We start from the raw sequence: 26,805 nt of genomic DNA, 5'->3' as shown, positions 1-26,805 counted from the left end.
GGGAAGGAACGGGGGGAGGAAGAGAGAAGATGGAGGCCCCCACAGTGAGGGAGGGAGTGGGGTAGAGGCGGGGGCAGGGGCTCAGGTGAATGGGGCCCTGAGTGGGATGGTCAGGGTCCAGGCAGCTCATCCAGGGATGGGTGGGGAGAGGCTCTAGCTTCTGTGTGTACCCTGGGGGAGGCACAGGGGCGGCATGTGCTCCCTGGATTTGTGCAAGGGTGCAGGCGGGCTGCCACTGTGGGCTGAGGCTTTGTGACCTGCTGCCTGTGCCACTGCTGTGTGGAAGCTGTACAAAGCTGTGTCTCTGCCACCATGAGACAGGCAGGGGACATGGCACAGCTTGGGGGGTGGCAGGCACATGGCATTGTGCAGCTTAAGAGCAGCGGCTGCGCGGCACAGAGCCCAGTGCACAGTGGAAGCCCACCTCTGCCCCACACTCAGATCAAGGGGTCACATGCCCCCTATGCCTACCCAGAGTGCATGCACTGGCAGGAGCCCCCCCTGCACTCCTGGATGAACCTGCCTGCAGGCCCACAACTTTCCCCATCCCCAGGGCCCCATTCACCCGAGCCCCTGCCCCACTCCCTCCCTCACTATGGGGGCCTCAATCTGCCCCCCCCCACCCCTTACTTCTCCCCCCACCCCTTCCGCCAGCCAGCTTATCCAGAAGGGTCTTCTTGATAGATTTCTCCAGAATCTTACTGGGGATTGAGGTCAAGCTGATTGGCCTGCAATTCCCGGGATTTACTTTACGCCCCTTCTTGAAGATGGGTACCACACTGGCTTTCTTCCAGTCTTCAGGTACTTCACCTGAGCGCCAGAAGTTTTCGAATATTTTTGCCAATGGTTGGGCTGACACCTGCCAACTCCTTGAGTACTCTAGGGTGTAATCTGTCAGGATCAGCTGACTTGAAGGTGTCCAGCATCTTGAGGTGATCCTTTACTAGATTAACAGTGATGCTGGGTATAAATACGCCCTCAGCCTGGTCGTCCCACGTCTTGCTAGGTAGGGCGGTTCCACTGGACTGATGAAAGATGGATGCAAAATAACCATTGAGCAGATTGGCCTTTTCCTGGGTGTTAGTTATCAGCTGTCCTGTTTGGTTCAGCAGGGGTATAATGTTACCCTTGCTTCTTTTCCAACTCCCTACATATCTGAAAAAGGACTTTTTGTTATCCTTGAAATGCGTGACCAGATGGAGCTCAGTTGCAGCCTTGACTTTCCTGGTCCACAGGCATGGACCAATGCCGAGTACTTCTCCTTGGTGGTATTTCCATCCTTTATAAGTCTCTCTTTTGAAGCATAGGAGATCCTCAAGTTCCCTGCTAAGCCAAGGGGGTTGCTGCGCCCTTTTGTTATCTTTCCTCCGAGATGGGATGGTCATCCCCTGCGCTGTCAGGATTGCTCCCTTGAGCAGCAACCACTCCTCTTGGATTCCTCTGCCTGTCAAATCATGGTCCCTTAGGGCCTTGACAATGAGCCTCCTGAGCTTGTCAAAGTCAGCTTTCCTGAAGTCAAAGACTTCTGTATTGCTGAGTGACTTGCCAGCTTTGTAATGAATAGAAAAGGTGATCAGCTCTTGGTCACTGTCACCCAGCTTTCCACTGTTTCTTAGGTCACTGACTAGATCATCCCCTCTGGCCAGTACTAGGTCCAGCACTGCTTTACCTCACGTCAGCCCATAGACTTCTTGGGTTCGGTAGAGCTCATCCACGCGTGTGAGGAAGCTTTGTGACTGATCAGATTTGGCCGAGTGCTCTTCCCATGAGATGTCTGGGTAGTTAAAGTCTCCCATGACAACCATACACTGAGAGTGTGCAGCCTCAGCCAGTTCCCTGGCGAATTCCTGGTCCAGCTCTTGTTTCTGGTTAGGAGGTCTGTAGTAGACTCCTACCATGATGTCCCCTGTGCCATGTTCCCCATGTATTTTAACTTAGAGCCTCCAGTCACCCTTCCTGGGTGCCAATGTCAATTTGCAGGGACGTGTAGCTGTCCTTGACATAGAGAGCTACATCCCCACCCCTTTCATCTGCATGATCACACCTGTACAGGGTACAGTTATAGGTGGAGTCCTGCCAGGTCTCCGTTATTTCTGTAATGTCGTAGTCGTTCTTGTTTAGCAGAAGTACCAGTTCCTCCTGTTTATTCCCCAAGCTCCTGGCATTGGTGTACAAGCAGACAAGTGTCCCATTGAGGGCCCTTGCCTTCCCCACAGATCGCTCTGGGGCTAGGGTAGGGCTGGGTTCCCATGAGTGCCTTAGCCTGCTGAATTTCCAAGGGTTGCCCAGTGGGCTTGCAGTGGCGGTAATCGCCCCAACTCCTGGTGGGCTCAGTTTAAAGCCCGGTCGAGCAAATTAGCCAGTCTGGCTGAGAAGACCCTCCTCCCCAGCAGAGTGAGGGGGAGGCTGTCTCTTCCCAGCAGAACACTGCCTCTCTCACCAAAGAACAGACTGTGATTGTATGACTGTGATCGCCGAGGCCTTCATGATGACACCAGTGCCACAGTCTTTGGTTGACATGTGTGCTTTCACTGAGGCCCCTCAAATAATATTTTCTCCCTCTGCCTATGCTTGTAAGGGTTAATTTCACAAAGGTCAGAGGTACTTTGCTTTTGCTGCTCCAGGTGCAGAGTTCCTTCCATCCCCCTGTGGCGCAGTCTTCCCACTGTGGGTGGCTTTGGTGCATACTGCCAGGGAGATCTGCCTCCTCTGGCTCCTACAGCCTGATTGCCCTTCTGGGTCAGATCCTGGGCTTTATGAGTGTCCTTTTGGATCACCTGACTCTCTGCTTCTGTCCCAAGCCTGCCATTTGCTATCTGCATCTGGGATTGGTAGCTATTTTACTTAAGGCTCCCTTCGGCACTATGATCCTATTTAGAGGAGCAGGGCTGGCCTGCAGGCCATAGGCTCCATTCATCCCTCAGTAACAGGGCAGGGACCCTGGTACAGGGACATTCTCAAGCCAAGAGTCCAGGTGCACAGGTATATCCAAAGCGTTAGTGTCCCATGCCCATGCCCTGCCCTACCAAACAAAAGCAGGAAGCTGAACAAGAAGAAATGATGGGCCACTCCAGGTGGTCACTCTCTTGAGACCTAGGTGATAAGATGGATCTGATCCCTCTAATGATGTTTGTTGGACTAACGTTTTTCTCAACTGTCTACTGCTTTGCTAAGGTCCTGAGACAAAAGGTCTTTCCTGAACTGTTGGAAGATGCTTCCTTCTCTGGGATTACCTTAAACAAGACATACTCTTTTTGGTCAGCTATTTTTGCTTCTTCTGCATTGTCCCTTTATAATAATCTAATATAGATTTCCTTACTGTAACTTCTCAAAAGCTGTGGCTGTCTTTTTACATGCTTATAAAGCATCACAGTGATATTATAAATAATTAACAATTATGATATTCAAATCCAGAGCAACCATAGTCTCTTTCCCTCCAAGTAGCATGGAAAAAGCTGAAAGTGCTTGTCTGAGCATTTTTCTGTCTCATAATGTATGGAATAGCCAAGATGTGCCCAACTAGAACACACAGTCTTTCCTGTATATTACAAATTAAGGTCTTCTGAGTTATAAAAAAGCAACCTTGTAATAAAAGTTAACCCAGAAGTGTCCCCCAACCCCCTAGATCTAACATCACAGGTAAGGGTTCCCACAGTAAAATTTTCAACCCAGCTATAAGATTCCACTCCAGACATTAATTAAAAAAGAAGCAAACAAACCTCTCCCCCAAAACAGAACCAAAACAAAAACCCCCTAATGTCTTTTCGTTTTCGGTCACTACATATTTTTGAATTAAATCTTTATTGTATTAAATCTTCATCTCCCCTGAGATCGGTTGTTATACCAGCTAATATGTATTTTATATTAGAAACTTTTGGGGTATTATCTTTGGAACATAGATGTGCCCAAGCTACTTCCAAGGTCTCAGCTGTACTACTAAATGTGTAATCTCAGTTTAATGCTTGCACACACCCAGCAAGGCTGCTCTGGGTGGTGTCTAATGAAACCAAATGATTGCATCCAAACTTACAGTTATTCCATTTTCTTTAGGACAATCCCACACTTTATCTATTAAGGGCACTTGTACACATGATGAAATTGGCCTTTTACTTGGTTTAATTGCCCCTTTTAACCATTTTTATGGCATCACCATTTACACCTGCAGTGGCGTATTATGTTTTAATTTTGTCACACTGTACACATGCGGTGGGATATTTCACTTTAAACGACTTTGTTATGTAGCAAAGTAAACACTTCTGATGTATTTTAGTTTGCTATGTAACAAATTGCAGCAATACATCTGGAGAAGGTGGCGGGGATTGTGCACAGGGTGCTGGAAGCCCAGGCGAGCTTGCAGAAGCTCAGGCTTGGCACTCTTCCAGTGCTCTGTGTACCATCACCTTCTCCGGCTGCCAACACATCCAGCCTCCCTCCCGCTGTCTTCCCGAACTCCCAACCAGCTCATTCCCAGGCAGTCCCAGGAAGTGGGAAGGCAGCAGTGATGGTGTCGGGGTGCTGGAAGTCCAGCAAGCCCGAGCTTCCCTGAGCACACCCAGGCTTACAGTGCCCCATGCACTACTGGATCTGGCGGGTGCTGCCTGTGACCTGGGACAGCACCCACCTGCTAGCACCCCACCTAGATGGCCACGGGGGGAACCATCATCACAGAGGGAAGCACCAGGTCCTGTCCCCCACCCTCACCAATCCTCCCCGCAGTTCAGAGGCTGCACGACCCGGCAGCAGCTCGCATGGGCAAGCTCTGCTGAGAAAGGGAAAAAAAAGTGGTGAGGGGCCTGCCCACCTCTTCCACAACTAGGGGGTGCACTGCTGCTGGGCTCTGAGCTGCAGGGGGGCCTGGGAAAAAAAAGTGGGCCCCTTGCTGGGTTTTTTTTTCTGGTGGAGCCTGCGCCATGGGGGGGCATGATGAGCTGCCGGCAGGCTGTCACTGTTCCATAGCAGTGACAGAAGTCTCTAAATAGAAACAGTGGGATTTTAACTGACACAAGCATCCTAAGGAACATATACCAACTTCATATAAAAAAAAATCAGTCAAAGGCTGCAGACTTGCCATGTGAAACTATTCAGCTACTGTTTTTACTGCATAATATATTCATTCTCAGAGATCAGTTTGCGTTCAGTTTATGCTAGCTCTGCATTGGTTCCTGTTAGCTCTGTCTTGTCAGTTCTCAACTTTTTAATCAGCTTTAACTATGACTACCCTGCAGAACAGAATAATGGTGCTAATATTCTTTGCGAAGCAATTTACAATTTTAGATGAGAATATTTTAAATAGTTAAACTGTTTGCTGACTGCTTAGTTCAGAGCTAATAACTGCTGCAGAGTGAAATATCTGTAAGAAACAAGCTTCTCTTTGAACCTGGTGGACCCTCACTGGGTACTGCAGAGAGCTGAGGATTTTGGGGAGCCCAACACAGCAGTGGATTCAGGCACAGGCCAAGGAGGGGTGCAGTCCTCCAGCTTTCGCTGTGCCATGCATGCACAGTAAGCTCTGAGCTCACTGCCTGGTCAGATTAGGCTCCTGCCAGGGCTCTGCATAAGCGGCGAGCTCTGAGCTCACCAACCGACTGAGGCAGGGGCTGCAGTACCTGCTTTTGTGTAGCTCCAGAGCTCACAGGGTGAATGCTGCTGCTGTTCCACTTTCTCCTCCCCACTGAATTCAGCAGCAGAGAAAGAAGGGGATGAGTAGTGGCAGCAGCGCTCACCCTCTGGTCTCTGGAGCTGTGTGAAAGCAGGGGCTCCGGGCAGACCCCATGCCAAGAGCTCACTTGTCAGGGAGCCAGAGGTGTGTGTCTGCACTACCTCACCCCACTTTGGATTCTTGCGTGTCCTAGTCAGATGATTCTTTCCACTCTTCCCTTTCCCTCATAGAGTCCTTCAAAACATTGTATGGAAATATTGTGGGAATGCTAACCCATTTCTTGATGAATTATTATCCATGCCCCATCAGGCATAGTGCTTAGACAAGTCAGCTTTCATTTTCCTTTCCAATCATTCTTTCTTTTCAAGGGTAGAGAATCCTGTTGTTTCCCCTCTAATCTCCCTTTTTTCAATTTTGATATAAGAACCTCTCGTGTTTTCTTTCATAATCCCTAGTTTCTCCCTTAAACATGCTCTTGAAATATCCAATTGAAAGTCTCTTTCTCCTCCTGGTCATCTACCCCAGGGTCTACCATGTTCCTCTTAAACAAAAAGGACCTGAGTTATTACAGGACGGGTTGCTCTAGCCCCTACTTTCTTCTGTTTCTTCTAGTTCTCTCTTTCATCCCCAAATTATCTTAGTCTCATTCTTTCAATTTTTTAACAAGGCCCATAAGTTTCATTTCCATGTTCTCTATCATATTCATGCCTTTTACTACTCACCACACATTACTACATCCTCCCCCCACCCCTTCTTCCTGGTTCCAATTTCTTAAGAAAGGTGGTTGGATTCAAATTACTGCCCTCATCAGTGAGCCACCCTATACTTTCCCTGTTCTGATTCCCTCATCTTCTAATTTGGCATCTAGTACCACTTGTTGTACAGTTCTCCATGAAGCCTGTGGAAATAAATAACAAATTATATTAATACCTGTTGTAGTTTGAGATCGATGATAAGTTTCTGTTGTTCTTAGGTCCCAGTGAATATGACAGTGTGGGTAATGGATGCACACGTTTTCAGTTGAATCTTCAGGCTCCTCCTTTACCCCTAGACATGTTTTAACAGTTGAGGCCAGGCAAGAATGGTCTGCTTTGATATCTAGGCTCTTGCTTCGATATCTAGGCTCTTGCTTCATAATGATAGTCAGACGTTTCAGCTAGTGTTTCAGGTATAGCCTGCTTCTCCAGTACTTGTTTTTATGCTCACTCCTCCAGCTTTTCCCATAAGGAACATTTAATCCCATTTTAACTAATAAAACATCTTTTTCTGTGACATATCCTTGAAATATTTTTATGATTTCTTTGGCTCATGATATTTTATTTTCAGGTGAGGCGCTATGTAAACTATTGCAGCAAAATGATTTCCAGTCTAAGGATAAAAATGTCTTGGGCTTACTTATTTGTCTGTGCAATAAATTTATTATCCCTGGCAGCAGCAGGCCTCAAACATGCTGCGTTTCTTCAGGTAGGCTGCTTCCTAAACCAGAACTAGAGTAGTAACAGTCAAAAGGCTATGCAGGCAGGCTAATTAGTGCTGCTGAGTGACACTGCCATTTAGCTGTTAATTTGTTTGATTGCATGTCCAGGCAGATGTTACTGTACTGCCTTAAAGGCCTGGAGGATCATAGCATACATGAAGCACCTCTTCTGGGGCTGGTAAGCCTTTGACTGTGTTAGGCCAAGGATCTACTTCCCTTATTCAAGATCTGCCTCCCCTATTACCTCTGTCAGACTATCTCCTCAGTTCTCTTACCCTTAACTTCAGGCAGCTGAACAATAGTTAGGGCCTTATTACACTTTATGCTGTGAGCCTCACAAATGCTGATCAGTGTAAGTGCTAGCTTCAAATTTGGAGCAGTCATACCCTTAGTCTAGGGACTCTACAGGCAGGAGTGTAAGAGAGATCCTGGGATACTGAAAGACTTCAACTTAGACAGCACATCTCTGGGGAGTGGCCACACCTTAATGGGACAGGACCTGGGTAGTGCAGATCAGAGATAATCTTGCCCTGGAGTGCAGTAACTGACCTGCATAATGAGTGCTTAAATAAGGTATTAATGTGAGGACAGTCCAGGGGTTAAGAGCTCTAGGAACCACCCCAAATTACCATGTAATAAGGCCCTTACTGTGTAAATAGGCTGAGAAAAGGCTGAAGAGCTCAAAGGGTGTCTTTACACATGTTGTAATTACAGAGCATCAGAGCAGCATCCCTGCATGTGTACAGATACCCAAAATTGCTGCTTGCCAAACAAACTCAGGACACAGTTCATCTCTGGGGCTTCTGCCAACAACCATTCACTGGTTAAAAGCAATATAATAAGTTATAGCTTCATAACTTTGGTTACTTACCAATAAATTCATCATGGTCACTTTAAGACAATATTTTTTAGGGCCGCAAACAACTTTGAAAAAGAATGAAAGAAAAGGAACTACGTTCATCTTTATCTAGAGTAAAATACAACAGTTAGTTCAAGTAGTAATTGGAGTTGTCACTATGGAACAATTATCACAGTGCAATGAACCTGAAAAATTGCAATGCTATAGAGGCAAAAGCAATGAGGACAAGGAATCACTTTGAAAATTTCACCTTAAGGTTATGGAAAGCTAACAAACTGCAGTGAGTTAAAAGGGAGCAGACACATGTAGAACCTGAAATACTCCATAGTAATTGGCCTTGTACCTGCACTTATTGTGTGGAAAGAGAAAGCTAAAGTTTGGTGACTAATCCCAGTTTCACTGAGGATGGAAGGAAAAGCAGGACATTGAAAACTGCAACTAAAAGCAGACAGTTGGGAAGAAATTTCCCACATGGGCAGATTATCATAAAATGATCAAAGATGCAGATTCTTGCACATCTTTTTTATATACAAATTTTTTTTTTCATGGAAAAAGAGCCTATCTGTTCATTTTAAGCAATATTAGAATACCGACTGCAAAACCTCTTTCATGGAACCCCAAACTAGCAAACCGGTCAATTAAAGACTACAACAGCCTTTCAAATGTTGCAGTTCCTCCCCTTCATCTTTTCATACATAGGGGTCAAAAGGCAAAGATCTGGAACTAGCTATTGAACATTGTGAGAGCTGGATCTCCTAGGTCAGTGTGGTAATCCCTGTGCAGTAAATCAGGTATGCACAGGACCATTTTCCCACAATGTCTTGCTTGGGGTGGGGTGGGGGGAACAGCTTATAAACATTTGACCTAGCAGCTGATTCATATCCGATCTCCCTGGCATTCCTATTTCTGCTGTATCCTGGCTAACAACGTTCTTTTTCATAATTTTTCTCTGTCTTTTGTAGCACGTAACATTAGTTCTTCAGGTGCTTTATTTTTGAAGGTTAAAGTGCTAAAATGTTGTTAGCCTTCTATTCATAGAAGTGGGATGAAGGAAGCAATGGTAGGTGGGTGAGAGAAAAAGAAGTTGCAAGGAATGAAGAAGGTGAATTAGAGAAAAAAAGAGACACTTTTATTTCTTTCAGAACTTGATCTAAAGCTCACAAAAGCCTATAGGACTCTCTACTGCTTTTTGAGAGATTTCAGGTGTGTGTGTGTATGTGTGCATTTGCACATGTGAGTATACCTGCACTGTTAGTAATGAACGTTTAGGAGATCTGGTAGGATTTTGAGGCCCTGAACTTGCTGAGGTTCTCTCCAGCTTCAAATGGAACTACTCAAAATAGATGAACGAAAGCAAATATTTGCTGGATAAATCCTTAATCCAGTCAACAAAATCTAAAATTTTCTCCAAACTCATGGGTGATGCTGATACATCCCACAGTGATTTATAAGCAATAGAAAAATCAAACTCTTTGTACTCTGGAAATGATGCTGTCTCTAGTCACATGTCCATAGCTTCCTCTTTGAAAAATTACTTCAACTTACAATGCTGTGGCTATTTGTGAGCTGCATCGGCTATATCTGGGATGGACTGTATCAGCAATACTCAGAATGTGGCTCCTGAGCCTCAAGTGACTCTTCAATTTATCAGTTGTGGTTTTTCACATAAAGCGTTACCAAAGGTTGTCATGTCTTTGTTTATGTTCAATTGTTTGTTTGTTTGTTTTACTGCATATACTGAAAACGTGAATAATGCAATATGTGCTATCTCTTTCTATCAGTCATGATGCAAATACTGCATCCTTGTCTATATCATATATTTATATCTGTTGGGATACAGATACCTGTCGCAGAGCACACAGGTGCCCTGCTCCTTAGAGCAGAAACAGCTAGGGAGAGAGCCCTAGCAGTGAGTGGGGAGCCCAGCTGCTAGTTACCAGGGCAGCCAGAGCCACAGGTGCTGGTTGCTAGGGCAACCAATGGGGAGTCAGCTGACAGGAAGAGGCAGGGCCTGGCACATATAAATCCCAGGAGTGAAGCTAAGAGGGCAGTGCTCTGCTGGCAGCCAAGGGAGAGGGAGCTCTGTCAGTGCAAGCAGAGCGGAGGGAGAAGCCCCAGAACGGACGGGAGGGGGGCAGGGAGAAGCCCCAGAGCAGGCGAGTGGGGGAGCAGCAAGAAGCCCCAGAGCGGGATGGTGAGAAGCCCCAGGGGGGCGGGCAAATTATAACAAGGCACAGATCAAACCATGTCAGAATCATCTGCAAGGCTTGGGCTGCAGTGTAGGGGAGGAAAAGGAGCCGCAGATAGTGCCCCCTGGCACCAGGGTGAATAAAATGGGCAGCCTCCTGCTAATTACATCTATTAATTAATCAATTAAGATCAAGGCATGGCGGGCAAGTAGTCAGGCAGTTGGCCCATAACAGGAAGGTGGAGTCACTGATAGAAAGACTCTAGTAGAGGTACTCCTGTCACAATACTACAGGTCTTTGTTTTTCTTTTGGCCAAAAACGTGCTTGGCGCAATTCATCTACGTTGTTAGTTAATAACTACAGTGATGGTTAATTCCCATTGCTTATGTTGATCCTGCACCAGTTAGGACTGAATCACCGGGTGCATCTATACAAGCTGTTTACTGTGGACTTGCCTAATTACTTCCACAGTAAACATCTCAGTGTGTATAATTGTGGCCCTATTAGGATGCAGAAAACTAATAAAATCTGCAGCAGGTTAGTACTTGTAAATAAATACAAGTACTATCCTGCTGCAGAGTTTTTTCATACACAGCAAGATATTTATAGATACTGACCCACCTGGCTGGGGCATGAGGATGCTTCAGTGTGGGCACTGTCAGCTGGCTAGCCCTGCACTTAAGCACCCTTGTGCTCCATTCAGCCCCTCCAAAGCATGTTGAGCCATGTGGGAGAAGCCCCAGACTGCCAGGCTAACCGGCAGGACCTCTGCTAGCGGGGGCTGCTCCAACCTCTATGCTGTGGTCTCAGATGCAATGTCCAAATGGTACAGCTGGGAACAATCAACTTCAGTCCGGAGTTTGTGCCGGAGTTTGTGCTAGAGTTTATTGCTTCAACTTAATTGCACATGTAGATATGCCCATTGGGATATAATTGAACACAAAATTACAATGTCCATAGCTAAACTTCTTGGGAAACCTAATCAGGGTTTCAACTTTCTGCAGTAACAAGAAATAAAATACTTGATTTCCCTTGAAATATAAATTCAGGACACCAGATAGAGAGCCCAAGCATGATTCTCTCTTTTGCTTTCTTCATTACTTATATATATTACCCCATCTTGTATTGCATGTCAATCTGAAGTTGGTAATAGGGAGCAGTGAGTGCTAAAAGGAAAAACACCTTCCCCAGCAATGTCACTGGTGAACAGCAATCTAATAAATTAAGTTTTGGTGATTTTAGCTGTCTACTTTACCTACACCTCATACAGATTATATGAACCAAAAGGAACTAGCCATAGTAATGTTTCATATTTAACATTTCTCAGCAGGTGTGTAATCGTTCTTCAGAGGCCTTGGAAGATCTGGACACCAAAAGAAGGAGAGAGTGGATTGATCTGAAACTGCTCTTGTACACAACTGCAATGAGGTCCACAGCATAACTCAGAGAGATAATGTATGTGTGTGCATGTATATATATGGGGGGGGGGTCAGGTGGCGGAGGGGCTGGCTGGGGCATAGGAGTGCCCAATGTACGAAGCCATGTGACTGACCCCTTGAGCCTGCTGTCAGCCCAGGGCTACTCCTCCCCAGGTCAAACTACTGTGGTCTCAGTCACTGCCCACACATGCTTTCTGCACACTAAATGATACCATTGTAAGATAGTATTGTATCCAACAGTACTATCTTATGGAAGAGATAATTAATTTATCATGCCCTAATGCCGGTGCATGTATAGACAGTGGCTCTTTACAGCAGAGCTAATTAGTCAACTCCTCAGTAAAGCACGTGTGTAGATGCCCACTATGTATCTAGGAGGAAGAAATATGCTGTTAAGCCTTTGCTGGTCTTTACTTGTACAATCAATGAGGAAAGTTAGATGTATTCAATAGATGATGCCTATAAACCCAAATGGTGTGTGAAGAGCCACCTAAAAGTAACTCAGTGAGTTGTGGATGAACATCCTACTCCTCACAGAACCCTAGGTGCTTAACTTAGGGCTTCACAATAGGTATCCAGATGCTTCTCCTGAAAGTAGCTATCTACCTGTTAAGGGCTCAGGTTGTTTTTTTTTCCTTCAGAAAGGGCATCTACTTTTTATATAACAGCATAGTTGTTAAAGCATTTGCCCAAGAGCTGGGATATCTAGTTTCTAACCTCTGCTCAGACTGAGGGAATTGAAGCCTATATGACCCCATCCTATGAGAGTGCCTTAAATACCAGATTATACAACAGGTGTAGCCAAACTGTGGCAGACTAGTACAGAGTATTGAAGGCAACTCTCAGGCAACTGTAAATATAGAAAACTTTTGCAGTCCAAAATATATGCACTTAGTGTGTTTGACTACTGAAACAAGCGGCTTCTCCATGGCTTTTCTAGAAACTCAAATTGTCTCTCTGGCTCTCTAATGGGGTAGAAGAGCTTGTGTATTATGAATTTGCTTTCTACCTTATTACTCTCCCCTTGGTGAAAGGCTATTAGATTTATAGGTATAAAGAATGTTGCGTCATTTTGTTGCTTTAGTGCCATCTTGTGTGATAGCAGCAACACTACAATCATGTTTTTCTACATTATTAAGAAAATATACTCGTAAAGCACACTAACAAGATTTAAAGCAGGAGAAAGCATTTTTAAAAAATAAAATTGGAGGTTTAAACATCATGAATAGAAATAAATTTTCCAGCAAAGCCATCAGGAACAAAATTAATATCTGGTTTTCAAAGGAACTTCTGCAATGTACATTTCTGCCCTGGAAGAGGAGGGGAGGCAGCTGAGGTATGTGACTTTAAAAAGTCATCATCACTGGTAATCCCTCACAGTCAAGGATGATTGTCTTCCCTAATTGTCTTATCTGTGAGCCCGAAGATGGCTGATGAAGCCTATTTAGGATTGGCAAAATCTGTTGCAGCTCAGGTGTATGTTTCCATGTGAGGTGAGTGGTTCTGGGCTCCCGGTTCAGTCCATGACACACTATTTCTGCCACTCCTGCTTTTCCATGTCTTGCTGTTGTAAGATTTCAAAGTACTGAGATCCTGGCAAAAGACTCTTCCTCCATTTGGGGCAATCCATGAGTGGATATTGATGTTGCATTTTTTCAAGTTGGGCTTTCTCTGTCCTCCTCTTGAGCATTTGCTTTGACCTGTGCTGAGAGAATAAAGCATGCTATGGAAGTCTGTAGATGGACATCCGGATTACATGGCCGGCTCAGTGAAGTTGGTGTGTTCTCTTCCAGGTTGGCTGATCTCGTACGGTGAGCTTTAAACTAGCATCGCAGGGGGAGGGGGCCACAGGAAGACGAGGAGACACCACCGGAGCAAGACAGGTAACAAATGCTACGAGGCCCAGGTAAGAAACAGGGGTCCAGACAGTCTCCCAAATAGGGGGGTGGCACATGCAGCTAGGCAGGGCCTTAAATGCCTATATACCAATGCTCGTAGTATGGGGAATAAGCAGGAGGAACTCGGGCTCAGAATACCCAGTTCAAACCCAGACATAATAGGGTTATGTCACCAACAGAAACTTGGTGGGATTCATCCCACGACTGGGCAGTTAGCATTAGGGGCTATAGGCTTTACAGGCAGGATAGAGAAGGAAGGAAAGGTGGGGGTGTGGTGTTCTATGTCAAGGAGCAATACACATCCTCTGCCAGCAGAATGGGGTCAGAGGAGGGGCAAGCTGAAGGGCTCTGGGTCAGGATACAAGGGGGCCGTGGGGAGAGGGATCTAATGGTGGGGGTCTACTACAGACCCCCCAACCAAGGGGAGGAGCTGGACCTGGAATTTTCAGGCCAGCTTGCAGAGGCACTTAAGGCAAGGGATTTAAATTACCCGGACATCTGCTGGGAGGAACAGTCAGCCAGGTCGGACCGTTCCAGGAGGTTCCTGGCCGAGATACAGGACCTCCACTTAATTCAGGAGGTGCACAGTCCCACCAGAGGAAATGCCCTGTTGGACCTGGTCCTGGCCACAGGCGATGACCTGGTAAGGGTCCTCCAGGTTCTTGACCACCTGGGCGATAGCGATCATCACTTGCTGGAATTTACCATCCAGCACAGAGTGTCAAGGGCCTGCAGCAAGATGGTAGCCCTAGACTTTAGGAGGGCCAACTTCAACGAGTTGAGGAGATTAGTGGGAGAGGCACTGGGGTTCTCAAGGGCAGGAGAACTCAGTGCCCAAGATGAGTGGTCATTCCTTAAGGAGACGATACTCAGGGCCCAAGGGGTGACCATCCCAACAAAAAGCAAGGGAGGCAGGAGTGGCTGAAAGCCCCCCTGGCTCACCAAGGGCATCTGGGAATGCCTGATCACCAAAAAGGTGGCGTACAGCCAGTGGAAGGGGGGTGCTATCTCCAAAGAGGAGTATACCTCCTCTGCTCGGGCCTGTAGGGGGGCTGTCAGGAAAGCTAAGGCAGACATAGAGCTAGGACTAGCGTCCAAAATCAAAGATAACAAAAAGTCCTTTTTCAAATATATAGGGTGGATAAAGAAAGCACTGGGAAATGTGGGGCCCCTGCAAGATCCTCTGGGCAATCTGGTGGTTGTGCCAGAGGAGAAAGCAGACCTCTTTAACCAATTCTTCACCTCCGTTTTCTTGGGCAGGGACAGGGAGTTCCCTACCGTGATGCAAGACAGACTCGAGGGGAACGCCTCCAGACCTCAGGTTGGGGAGGACCGGGTTAGAGAGCTTCTGGAGGGGCTGGATGCGTTCAAATCAGCGGGTCCAGATGCTTTCCACCCAAGGGTGTTGAGGGAGCTGTCAGGGGTTATTGCAGGGCCCTTGGCACGGCTTTATAAGCACTCATGGTGCTCAGGCCAGGTGCTGGATGATTGGAAGGTAGCCAACGTGGTCCTCATCTTTAAAAAAGGGAGGAGGGAGGACCCAGGCAACTATAGGTCCGTCAGTCTTGCCTCAATCCTAGGGAAACTCTTTGAGAAGACCATCATGGAGCACATCTGTGGTGCGCCGGCCTAAGAGATGATGCTCAAGGGCAACCAGTATGGTTTCATCAGGGGGAGGTCATATCAGACCAACCTGATTGCCTTTTATGATGTGGTCACAAAAGCCTTGGATGCAGGTGTTGCTGTGGATGTAGTCTTTCTGGGCTTCAGCAAGGCCTTTGACACCGTCTCCCACCCCAACCTCATTAAGAAATTGGGTGACTGTGGCATTGATGCCTACTCAGTCAGATGGATTGCAGATTGGCTGAAGGGTCGCACTCAGAGGGTGGTGGTGGATGGGTCATATTCAACCAGGGGAGAAGTGGGCAGCAGAGTCCCCCAGGGCTCGGTCCTTGGGCCTGTGCTGTTCAATCTCTTTATCAGCGATTTGGATGACGGGGTGAAAAGCACCCTGTTTAAATTCGCAGATGATACGAAAATGTGGGGTGAGGTGAGCACACTAATAGGGAGGGAAAGACTGCAGCAAGACTTGGATAGTTTACAGGGGTGGGCTAGCAAAAACAGGATGTGCTTCAACACTGACAAGTGCAGGGTGCTGCACTTGGGCAGTAGTAACCAGCAGCACACTTATAAGTTGGGAAACTCCCTTCTTGAGAGCACGGAGGCAGAAAGGGATCTTGGAGTCATTCTTGACTCCAAGATGAACATGGGCCGACAATGTGAGGTCATGGTTGGCAGGGCTAACCGTACCTTGTCATGCATCCACAGGTGCATCTCTAGCAGGGCCAAGGAGGTGATCCTCCCCCTCTATGCAACACTGGTCAGGCCACAGCTGGAGTACTGTGTCCAGTTCTGTGCACCCCACTTCAGGAGGGATGTGGACAACATTGAGAGGGTCCAGAGGAGGCCACCCGCATGATCTGGGGACTACAGGGCAGACCCTACAATGAGAGACTGCGGGACCTGAACCTGTTCAGCCTTCACAAGAGAAGGCTGAGGGGGGACCTGGTGACAGTCTATAAACTCACTAGGGGGGACCAGAAGGGAGACCTAGTTTCCCGTAGCGCCCCCTGGCATAACAAGGAATAATGGCCACGAGTTGTTGGAGAGTAGATTTAGATTAGACATCCATAAGAACTACTTCACAGTTAGGGCGGCTAGGATCTGAGACCAACTTCCAAGGGAAGTGGTGCTGGCTCCTACCCTGCGGGTCTTTAAGATGAGGCTTAATGCCTACCTAGCTGGAACCATTTGAGCCCAGTTTTTTTTTTTCTCTTGCCCTGGTAGGGGTTCAGACTTGAAGATCTATAAGGTCCCTTCCGGCCCTACTTCTATGATTCTATGATGTCAGATGATCATCAGCTTGATGCTCATAGTGATTGCTTTTGGGAGGATGCTAACATTAGTGTGTCTATCTTCCCAAAGGATTCAAAGGATCTTCCTCAGGCAGCATTGAAGGTAATTCTCCAGCAGCTTGAGATGTCTCCTGTACATAGTCTGCATCTCAGCTCCATACAGTAAGGTGGGGATCATGACTGCTTGATAAACTATGAGCTTGCTTTTGGATCTAATGTTTTGGATCTTTGAACATCTGTTTCCTCTGGCATCTGACAGCTGCACTTGTACATTTGAGATGATGTTGGATTTCTTTGTCAATGTCAGCCTTCTGTGAGGAGATAGCTTCCAAGGTATGGGAAATACTCAACGTTCTCCACAATCTCATCATGATTCTGAATTACCAGAGATGGAGACTGCTCATTAAGAGCTTGTTGATAGAGGACCTTAGTCTTATAAAAGTTAAGCATCAGTCCCATTTTCTTGTATGCCTCGGTAAATACAGGAACAATTGCTTGAAGGTCTGCTTCTGAGTGAGCACACATTATAACACCATCAATGTACTAGAGCGTAATGATTGAGCTGGAGTGATCTTGGTTTTGGTTTGGAATCATTTGAGATTAAACAGCTTGCCATCCATTTTGTAGTTTAGCTCCACTCTGACTAGAAGCTTGTTGGTGATCAGATGTAGTGTTGCGGTAAGAAATATCGAGAAGAGTGTTGGAGCAATGACATAGCCACAGCCTTGATTTAATTCCCATCTTAACCTCAAAGGAATCTGTGATATATCTGTTATTGAGAACTACTGCTCATGTACCATTATGGAGCAGGCAAAGAACAGTGATGAATTTCAGAGGGCATCCATATTTCAGAAAGATCCTCCACAGTTCTTTTTGGTTGTCAGAGTCAAAGATTTTGTGAGCTCAAAGAAGGCCATGTAGAGAAGTTAATGTTGTTCCCACCATTTTTCTGGCAGCTGGTGAGTGGTGAAGATCATGTCAGTTGTGCCTTTTGATGCCCTAAAGCTACTCTGAGTGGGAGGAGCTGGTTCAGGAGGTTTCTCACAATGCTCTTTCCTGTGTCAGGCAGCAAGGCAATTCCTCTGTAATTTCCACAGTTGGACTTCTCTCCATTCTTGAAGATTGTCATGATCATGGCATCCCTCAGGTTGTCTGGGATTTCCTATTCTTTCCAGATCCTTAAAATGAGGGCATAGAGCTATAATGGGAACTCCTTTCCCTCCTACTTAAAGATTTTGGTGGGGATTCCATCAGCCCCAGGTGCCTTGTCATCCTTCATCTGCTGGATGACTTTCCTTACCTTGTCAAGGGTTGGAGGAATTCTGAGATTGTCTTTGACTAGGTGTTGTGGGATGGAGTTGAAAACACTCATGTCAACAACAGAGTCTTGATTGAAATGGTCTTCAAAATACTCCTTCCAAAGAATGTTGATGGCTCCCCTTTTCTTCCTCCTCCATCTCTAGGTCTCAAGCGGGTTGGTCCTTGAGTGCTCAGACCATAGATGGCTTTGGTGGCACTGAAAAAACTGCGTATTGTGGACATTGGCAAAATGTCGACTCCCCTTTGCCTTGTCTACCTACTGTTGGCTCTGGATTTAGGACCCAGATGCCTTGTTCCAGGGGGACCCACCCTCAGGCTGACCATGACCTTTCCATTTGATAATATGCACATTTTTTGATACATAGTGATAACAGAAAAGAAACAATACAAGAAATCAAACAATTCTATACATATCTGTCAATTCTAGGGCTGTCATCAGAGTCAGAATACATATGGCCAGGATACAGGCTTCACTCTGAGGCTTTTTGTTATGTGTCAGATGTCAGCAGTCGGGAGGTGGGATGTTGAGGCTTGTACCCCACCCCCATTCTAGTGGGGTGGATGAAACAGGCTGGGGGTGTGGTTTCTGTTCATGGTGGCCGTGGGGACCCTTTCTGGGGGACAGGGAAGGGGACCCCACTCAGGGATCCTCTCAAGGAGGAGGATGGAGTGGAAGAGGAAGAGGGAACCAGGCAGAGGACTTGGGCGGAACAAGGAGGACCCTTTTTTACTCTCAAGTCTCTACTTTTGTATTCTCCTTCCCTCCTGATGACTCTTCATCCATGGCTGTCACTGATTGGTCTCTCTGTATTTATCACACTGTGCATGTAGCTTGTCACATGCACACCCTTTCCAAAACAGGAATTTCAGGCCCCCCTCTTTGGCCTTGCAAGCTGCTGGCACCTCATCTCATGTTATGGAACAGTATGGTACATGGCCCCAGTTTCTCAGACTGTGTGTCCATTGGCCTTGTTGTGTTAGACAGCCTGTCTGCGTCTGAAGGCTGAGAAACTCTGTATGAGACCCAGGCTCTTAAAAATCAATTACATTGATTATATACATACTTATAAAACAATTTCCAAAAAACCCCCCAAACCTTAAGCTATCACCTACCATCTCATCTTCATCTTGGGATTCTCCTTTGGACCTCTGCCTTGACTTGTTGGTGACTCAGTTTCTTTTACTTGGAGTCGATATCATTATTTAACCTTTTGTCTTCCTTAACAAGTAAGCACGTCTCTAGAAATATCAAAACATCAACAAATGGTGAGGCCCTCACTGAGCTAGTCAGTAGAAATTTCAGCAAGACCATGCATTCATTTAAAAGATTCATAGATGCTTTCAGCAGAAAGCTGCTTGTCTGTATGTAAAGAGTAAGAAGGAATATGTAGGAGTACGGCATTATTAAAATACTGTCATTCTTTTTCCCTTGTTTTTCCTGTCCCTGTATTTACTATAGAAAGAGAGATACTACAAATGTGACTGTATAAATTATTTATTTTAAAATTAATACAGTAATGACATCTGCTAGCTGTACACAGACTTCTTTTTGCATTTTGTTTTGCAATATTTTATGTATGTGTTTACTTGATTTTATTTGATTGCTATAAGGCCACCTGCACTAAAATTGAAAGCATGAACTGGTTGTCTGTTAAATATATAAATAAGCCGATAGGTTGGAATTGGATTCATTCAAAAGTAATAAGCCGAATATATTCATATTTAAAAAGACAACCTAGAGAAAATATGATATTGACCGTGAAGAATGACCTTCAGGGTCCATGGAGGCAATGAGTGTACTAAATTTTGATTGTGTGATTCTTTGCATCACTTAATACTCGTAAAGCATCTTATTAAGAAATGTTTTATCCTCCCCTCAGTTTTAACTTGTGTCAGTGCTAGAAGTTATGCAGGAAGCAGAGATATGTGAATGCCTCTTGCATTGCAAAAAGCTACAATGTTGTGCTATTGCTTATAAGATGCAGCAGACAAAGGACTTGTGTGTGAGCTTGCATGAAATTAATCCTTAGAGTTTAAATCCTCTTTAATTTTTATTGTGTTCAAATGTGCAAAATGTTGTCAAAGTATGTGCAGTGATCCTTTTCTTGGCAGAGTGGATCTGAAACTCCCAAGGGATCATGTAGTTTAATCCCTTGAAATTGAGGGTGATACAAATTAAATAACAGCCCCCTTTTTAACTGGATCTGGTGCCTAGCCTGATATGTTTGTACTAATGTTAGATAAGTATAAAACTTATACAATGGGTTCAAATCATTATCAAGCTCGAGGAGTGCACAACACTTAAAAATGATCATTGGGAATACACAGGAATTTTCTTAGGTGTTTTTCTGAATGCAAACAGTATGAGATGAAGAAAAATAACAGGTGGATTTGTCATATTCTGATTATTAAAATGGTAGTTTGCTGTACACAGCAGAATATTGTATATATCCATAGAGTTTAAGGCCAGATGCTGTCATTATACCATCTAGTCTGATTTCTTCTCTATCACAGGCCATTAATTTTCACCCAGTTACCCCTTACTGAGCTCAATAACTTATGTTTGAATAAGCATGTCTTTCAGAAAGGCATCCAGTCTTGATCTGAAGATATCTGAACATGAAGATTCCCCTGCTTCTCTTCATCATTAGTTCCAGTGTTTAATCACTCTGAATATTAAAAATACATGCCTTATTTCTAATTTAAATTTATATAGCTTCAACTTCCCTGCTTCTTGTCATGCCTTTTTTTGCAGTTAAAGACCTCATTACACCCAGTATTTTTCCCCATGAAACTAGTGATAAGCAGTTTGCAAGGAACTTCTTTATCTTATTTCTCTTTGCTCAAATGGACTGATTTCTTTCTAGGTGTTGCTAAGCTGCTTCCACTGTGTTCACAAGATTGTTACCAAAAGAATGTCCACGCACCTACTCCTGCTACACAAACACACAGCATCTAGAAATAAGCTGGTAAAGGTGACCCAGAGTTCTTCTCAAGGGTGCTAGAGCCCCCCTATATGTGTCCTGGTAAATGTTTGATGGGATCTAATGTGTGATCCACACAATCGCATGTCCTACCATGCCACATATGCATGGCAAGAGGCATGACTGTGGGATTGCATATTAGATCCTATCACCCCTTATTGCCAGTGCAGATGAAGCCTGATTCGGGCTCCTCTTGCACCAGCAAGAAGTAGGCTCCTCTGTCTAGAAGCTCTCTCAGTTGAAGCTACCTCAATCTCCCAGGCTTGAGAGTATGTTAAACCCCTGGGGCTAGGGGAAGGTGACTGCTGTGATCTCCTAAGTTTGTGGGTTTCATACACCCCTGAGATGGGGAGACTGTGGGAGCCATGATCCCCAAGGGACAGCTGCACCCCTAGTCCCCAGCTGTTAGGACCCAGCTGCAGCACCCAGTGTCCACAGTTGCAGGATCCATGTTGCTGGGACCCAGAGTCAGCAGCTGCTGGGGCTGAAATTCACATCCATTACAGGCCTCCCAGACTGGCCTTGCTCCTGGGTGCCCCGTCAGCTGATATGGCTCCCAGCTTCAGGAGAGACCCTACCACACAGGCTAATTAAAGCTCTATTGCAACCAGCTAGAACATTAGTACACATTTTTGAGGTCTAACTTTATAATTCGTTGGAGCTTTTTAAGGCATGATAGCTACTTGTGCAATACCTGTAATGTGCAGAGGGAGCCCTACTAGAGATGGTGGCTGTTCCACTGGTAGGGCAGCTAGCAGCAAGCCCCCAGCTGCGTGGACATTCCCTGCCAAGTCAGGGGCTTGCTGCTCCACCAGCGGATCAGGGCAGGGGGCTGGGACCTGTCCCTTCCCCACAGTCTCATATCTTGATCACCCAATTGGGGCATGAGACTAGGAAAGAGCTGTGAGGCTGGGACCTGCCCCAGACCAGGACAGTTCCTAGCCAGCCCCGGACAGTTCCTGGCCAGCCCCAGGCTGTCTGGGAAAGTCTTCATGTGCAGTTTTAGCTATCTGGGAACTGTCCTATTTCAGGACTTGCCTGCACAGCCCAGGGAGAGGTTGATGTGTCCACAATGGGTGGAAGGAGCTTGTCCATCCAGAGGTGGCAGAGTGTCATGGGCCTAAAAATAGCTCAGTTGTGGTTGGGGAGGAGAGTAGGCAAGGCCCTGCCCTGCGGCTAAGCTCTGAACATTCACTAGATGGGTTAGCTGATTCCCAATCTCATTTAGTTTACCTGGTTAGGTGAACAAAGTGAGATTGGGCCAGCCATTTTTGGCCTGATCTGATCTCCCCAAATGTCTGCACTTAGATCCCACTTAGATCAACCTAACTGTTGCACTTACCCTTTGAAAGTCAACAGAAGTAAATTTTGATTCATCTCTGGTTTGTTTTCTAGGTGGAAACGTACACAAATGTTAAATCTTAAACATGTAACAAACTGCCAATGTGGGCTCACCAGATTGGCTTGAGACACTTACCCTGGACTAGAAACAGTGCTGGTGAACTCTGCGTAAGCCCAAGGGTGGAGCAGGGAAGCCCTGCCCTGTGGAAAAGGAGAAGCCAATCAAAAGAAGGGGTTTTCTAGCCCCTCATTCACGTCAGAGGGGGATGGCCGCAGTTGGGGGCCAGCCACCCTGAGCCCTGGTTGGCTGGTTTGCAAGCCAGGGAGGGACTGCTGGAGGGGATAAAAGCAGCAGCCGACCTGGCATGTGGGAGCTGCTGACAGTGACTCTGGGGAATGACGCAGGAGGCCTAAGGAGAGCTGGGGTGAGCTGACCCAGCAGAGGGAGCAGAGAGACCCCTCTGAAGAGCCTCGAAGGCCCTGGGAGAAGAAGGCAGCAGCAGTCGGCCATGCCTCCAGCCCTTCAGCAGAGAGGGAGCTGCGGCCAGGGCTTGGTGCGGGGTGGCAGTGAGCCCCCCCACTCCACTGCGGAGAAGAAGCAGTGGTCAGGAGTGCAGGCAGCATCCTTATCTGGAGCAGGGAGCTGGACTGGTGAGTTGAGGAAACCCCTTCCCTTCCCTGGGGAAGCAGGACAGCAGCAGGTAAGGCATCGGGATCCTGAGGAGCAGCAGAGCGCCAGGATGAGGGTTCCCAGGAGCTCAGAGCGCAGGCCTGGCGCTCGGAGCAGGTTTGGTGAGTCGCAAGGTGTGTGGGGTGCCGGTCCAGTCATCTGGAGCAGGGGTTTAGAGCAATGACCCCTGGGGGCTGCATGTGCTGTTGACCCTCTGCCACTGACTGCCCCAGAGGGAGACTCAGTCCTGTCCCTTATTCTGCAGCTGATTGTCATTGGATGGCATCCCTGAGCTTTGTGCTTGGCTCACGATGATTGCTGCAGGAGCCTACTGTTGCTTGTTGCTTGCCTTTTTGGTTGCCACAGAGAGTCACCCTTCAGCCTCTTTGTGGGGTTGGGGTTTGATACAATTTGATTGCTGCAGACCAGAAGAGCTTAACCTGTTGCAGTCTGTTGCTTATTGGGAAGCCTGCTGGAGCTGCTGGAAACAAGCACCCTCCTTCCTTGCTGTAGCATCTCAGCAGTGACTAAAAGCTGCCAGTTACCCTACTTGTGGTTCTTGAGTCAAGGGTTGACTAATGCATTCTGCTTTGTTTTGTGATTCTGGTTATGCCATTTAAATTCACTTGTAAATAAACTTTCCTATTATTCTTGTTTTGTAAATAAAGTGTAAATAGTTAAATCAGTTAAGTGTTAGACCTTCTTGGGACCCCGGGCTGCTCTGTGGGGAGCAGGGGCCGGCTGGAAAGTAAATTGGTGCTAGCCAGAAGCCCTGCCCCACTCTCACCACACCATCCCTGATATTAGGCAGGGGTGGCAACTATTGGGCCACCACCTGGGTTACAAACATATATGTGATCAATTTCTAGAGGATCAGAACTAAGATACCAGCAAGGTTTTCCTTATGTCTATGGAAGCTAAATTTCCTCTATTGATTCTTCACAGCAGATGCTGATACTGAAGAGGCACAGAACAGATACTGGCAGATCTGAAATTTGTTTGGGACTAACATGCTTTGACTGTAGTTGCAATGGAAAGGAAAGGAAAGAAAAGAAGAAGATGCTAATGGAAAGTTATTTTACTTATCTTTGTATTCTGATCCCCATGACACAGTCATCCAACTTTTAACCTGAACTCTCTTTCCATCTCCAGGTAGAAAGAATATTATCTTTTCAACATAAAAATATAATACTTATCTGTATTCTGTATAATATAACTAATTCTCATGCTACTCACCTCTATGCATCATAATTTTCCTTAAAAAAATGCAACTGTTCCCTAAAGTAAAGATTTAATGATCATAAGTAAGACTCCATAATATTTGCAAAATGTACTGCAAAACATTAACTGGTAGACTATGACTGATAATACATTATTGAAACTTAATTACCTTTGAAATATTTTGCATTATTTTGATCTATTGACTTTTTCATGCACTAACAAGAATTGTATATCACCAAGGGTTATGCTGAGGTTTTTTATGTAATTTCAGTAAGCAACAATAAATAAATGAATAAATGTATTTTGTGATTCAGCATCATTGCTTCTTTTACTTATTCACTTATGTGTTTTTGCTTGTCTAGTAATTTGCAATGGTATCTCAGCCATTTGTTAAAATTAATGAGTTCTGTGAGCTGAAGTAGGAATATATTTTAATTCCATAGTGTATAGCTCTTCTTGTTGTATTATAAATCGCTGTGCTTTTTAGTAGCATGGTATTTCTTACAAACCAACAAGAATACTGACAATGGAATGAGAGAGACAGGAAATGCAAAGGAAATATAAATTACACAGTACTGCTCATGCCCTTCTTTACCACTCATGGTCTCCAAAGTAGGTTATGGGTTGTCTCCTTGTGACATTTAGCCTGATTGTGCTTTCAGTAAACTCCATGGCAAGATGCATATTCACTTAATGAGAAACAGCATTGAGTCTGCTGGAAATTAGAAAAAGATTTTAAACTGTCAGAGGAATGCAGTTTCGGAATCATCTTCCAAGTAAAGCAGCAACGGCAGAAAACCAGAATTGCTCTAAGGATGAACTGGATACATTTATGGAAGGAGTTATATGATAAGACAGGGAGTTCGGACTCAGCCATCAAGGTGGAACTATGTGTTTTCTTTTCCCCAGGTTGGGGGTATAGACGTAAACACTGTTGTAGTGTGGAAAGTGTAAGGTAATTCATAATTCAGGGCTTTTGCTGGTTGTCATTTGGAGCCAGGAAGGAGTTTTCCACTCATTAACACTACTGGGTCTAGGGTTTTTTTTGCAATCTTGTGTGGCTTTGGGATGCTTACCACAGCTAAGGCTGGGGCTCTTTAATTGGAGTGTATTTCTGCTCCTCAGTAGTTCCTAGCTACATGATCTTCTGCTCAGATCAGACCAAATACAGGATTTAGGATCACAAAGGTCCAGTTCAGGTAAGGGGACTAGATTTGATGGCCCAAAGGCCCCTTCTAGTTCTATATTCATATATCCCCTGTTCTCAAGTCTTGTACTTGGCAGCAAAACAGCTCCCTGGACCTGAAAAAAGCATTTCTTGGTAAAAGGGAAGTCCTTCTCGGTGCTGGAACATGATCTGTTGCCCTGTGGAAATGACATGCAGACAGTCACTTGACCCATGGGAGCTGTGTGGAACATTCTCCTTGTCAGCTGCCAAATACTAACAAACTTTTAGTGGGAATATATTAATTTTTTCAGATGGCATTAACATGGTCAAATTTGGTTAGCTTTTCATGGGGACAGTAAAAGAGAGATCCCTAATATGAGACTGACCCCCCCCCTGCCAGATTTCTAGACTCCTACTGCAATGCATAGTGGTGGTAAAGTGTCTAAAAGTATGGACAACTTTTCTGGGAAATTTGTAGAACTATGAAAATATAGTGTGACATGCACACACCTATTTAAGGTCACAGTCCTCCAGAGGGCTATAAAGTATGGCAAGGGTATATACTGCTGGTGTGCTGTAGGAGGAAGTATGAAGAGATCCCAGCCTGCTTTGAGGAAATCCCTGTCTCTGCATGTTCCCAAGGACACTGATTGCAGAGGAAAATGTTGATTGGCTGCTTGCTCAGAGAGACAGCATGCCTGGACAGATCACATTTATCCTCCTATTATGGAATGAATCCTACTACCCATATGCCCTAAGGCTCCCAGTCTAGCAATACTAGTGGGTCATGTGTGTTGTATTCTTAACATCAGAGGCAAGTCATCTCACTGTTTCTTCAACAAGCTGATTCCACTCCTGTGTTGGCTGGTGTGCAGTGCCATGCATATCCTTACAGGCACAACTGAGGCCCTGTATATCCAAGTTCTTGAGCTCTGCTCCCTGTTTGTGTCTACCAGTGAGCCCAGATAACTCTGATTTAGTTAGTCGATACAGTGCCTGTACCCTACCTTCTGCATGATGAGGACAACATACTCAGGGACCACTTACAGACTCTGTGCTGGTGCTTTCTTGCAAACAAAATGATCACTGACTGGTGAGAACACATCAACCCAATGACCTAGGATAACAAGCAGTGGCAGCAGAACTTCAGGATGTGTTGAATGGTCTTCACAGAGCTACCTGATGTGCTGGTCTCTACCCATGAGTGACAGAATCAGCATAAGGGCACCCCCCCACCCCCGCCCAATGAAGAAATGTGGAAGCTTGCAAGCCCTGATAGCCTGTGGTACATTACCAACCAGTTCAGCATTGGCAAGTTCACAGTGGGAGAATCAGTTCAGGAGATGTTCTTGGCCATCCAGTGTATGCTGGCACCATTCTTTATCTTCCTCAGTAAACTGGGAGGTCAATGACTGAATAAAGGGCACTGTTGACCTTAGGGAGGTTTCGCAGATGAAGACTACTGGGCTCACATGCTGTTGCAACTGTTTTGGTTCACAGTTCCCCGTAACACCTTACCCTGCCCCAAACCACATCTGATTGCCCAGTGCTGTGGCTGGCATACATGAACCTGGCGAGGTGCTAGAAGATGTGGCCCCCATTTTCAAAAAAAAAAAAGGGAAGGAAAGAGGACCCAGGAAACTATAAGCCCGTTAATCTTACCTC

The 26,805-nt window shown here is 45.7% G+C and overlaps 1 long non-coding RNA gene across 1 annotated transcript; it reads left to right on the top strand.

The window, feature by feature from the left end:
- Positions 1-16,379: 16,379 nt before the first annotated feature.
- LOC149872728 (uncharacterized) lies at positions 16,380-24,055 on the top strand. Its single transcript, XR_016439793.1, has 3 exons — positions 16,380-16,539; positions 20,624-20,725; positions 22,136-24,055. It is a non-coding gene; the product is annotated as an uncharacterized LOC149872728 (long non-coding RNA).
- The last annotated feature ends 2,750 nt before the right edge of the window (positions 24,056-26,805 follow it).

This window comes from Crocodylus siamensis, chromosome 1, assembly GCF_052110815.1.
Source record: "Crocodylus siamensis isolate JL-2025a chromosome 1, ASM5211081v1, whole genome shotgun sequence".
Classification (NCBI taxonomy): Eukaryota; Metazoa; Chordata; order Crocodylia; family Crocodylidae; genus Crocodylus; species Crocodylus siamensis.
This window is presented reverse-complemented; position numbering and strand designations above follow the sequence as displayed.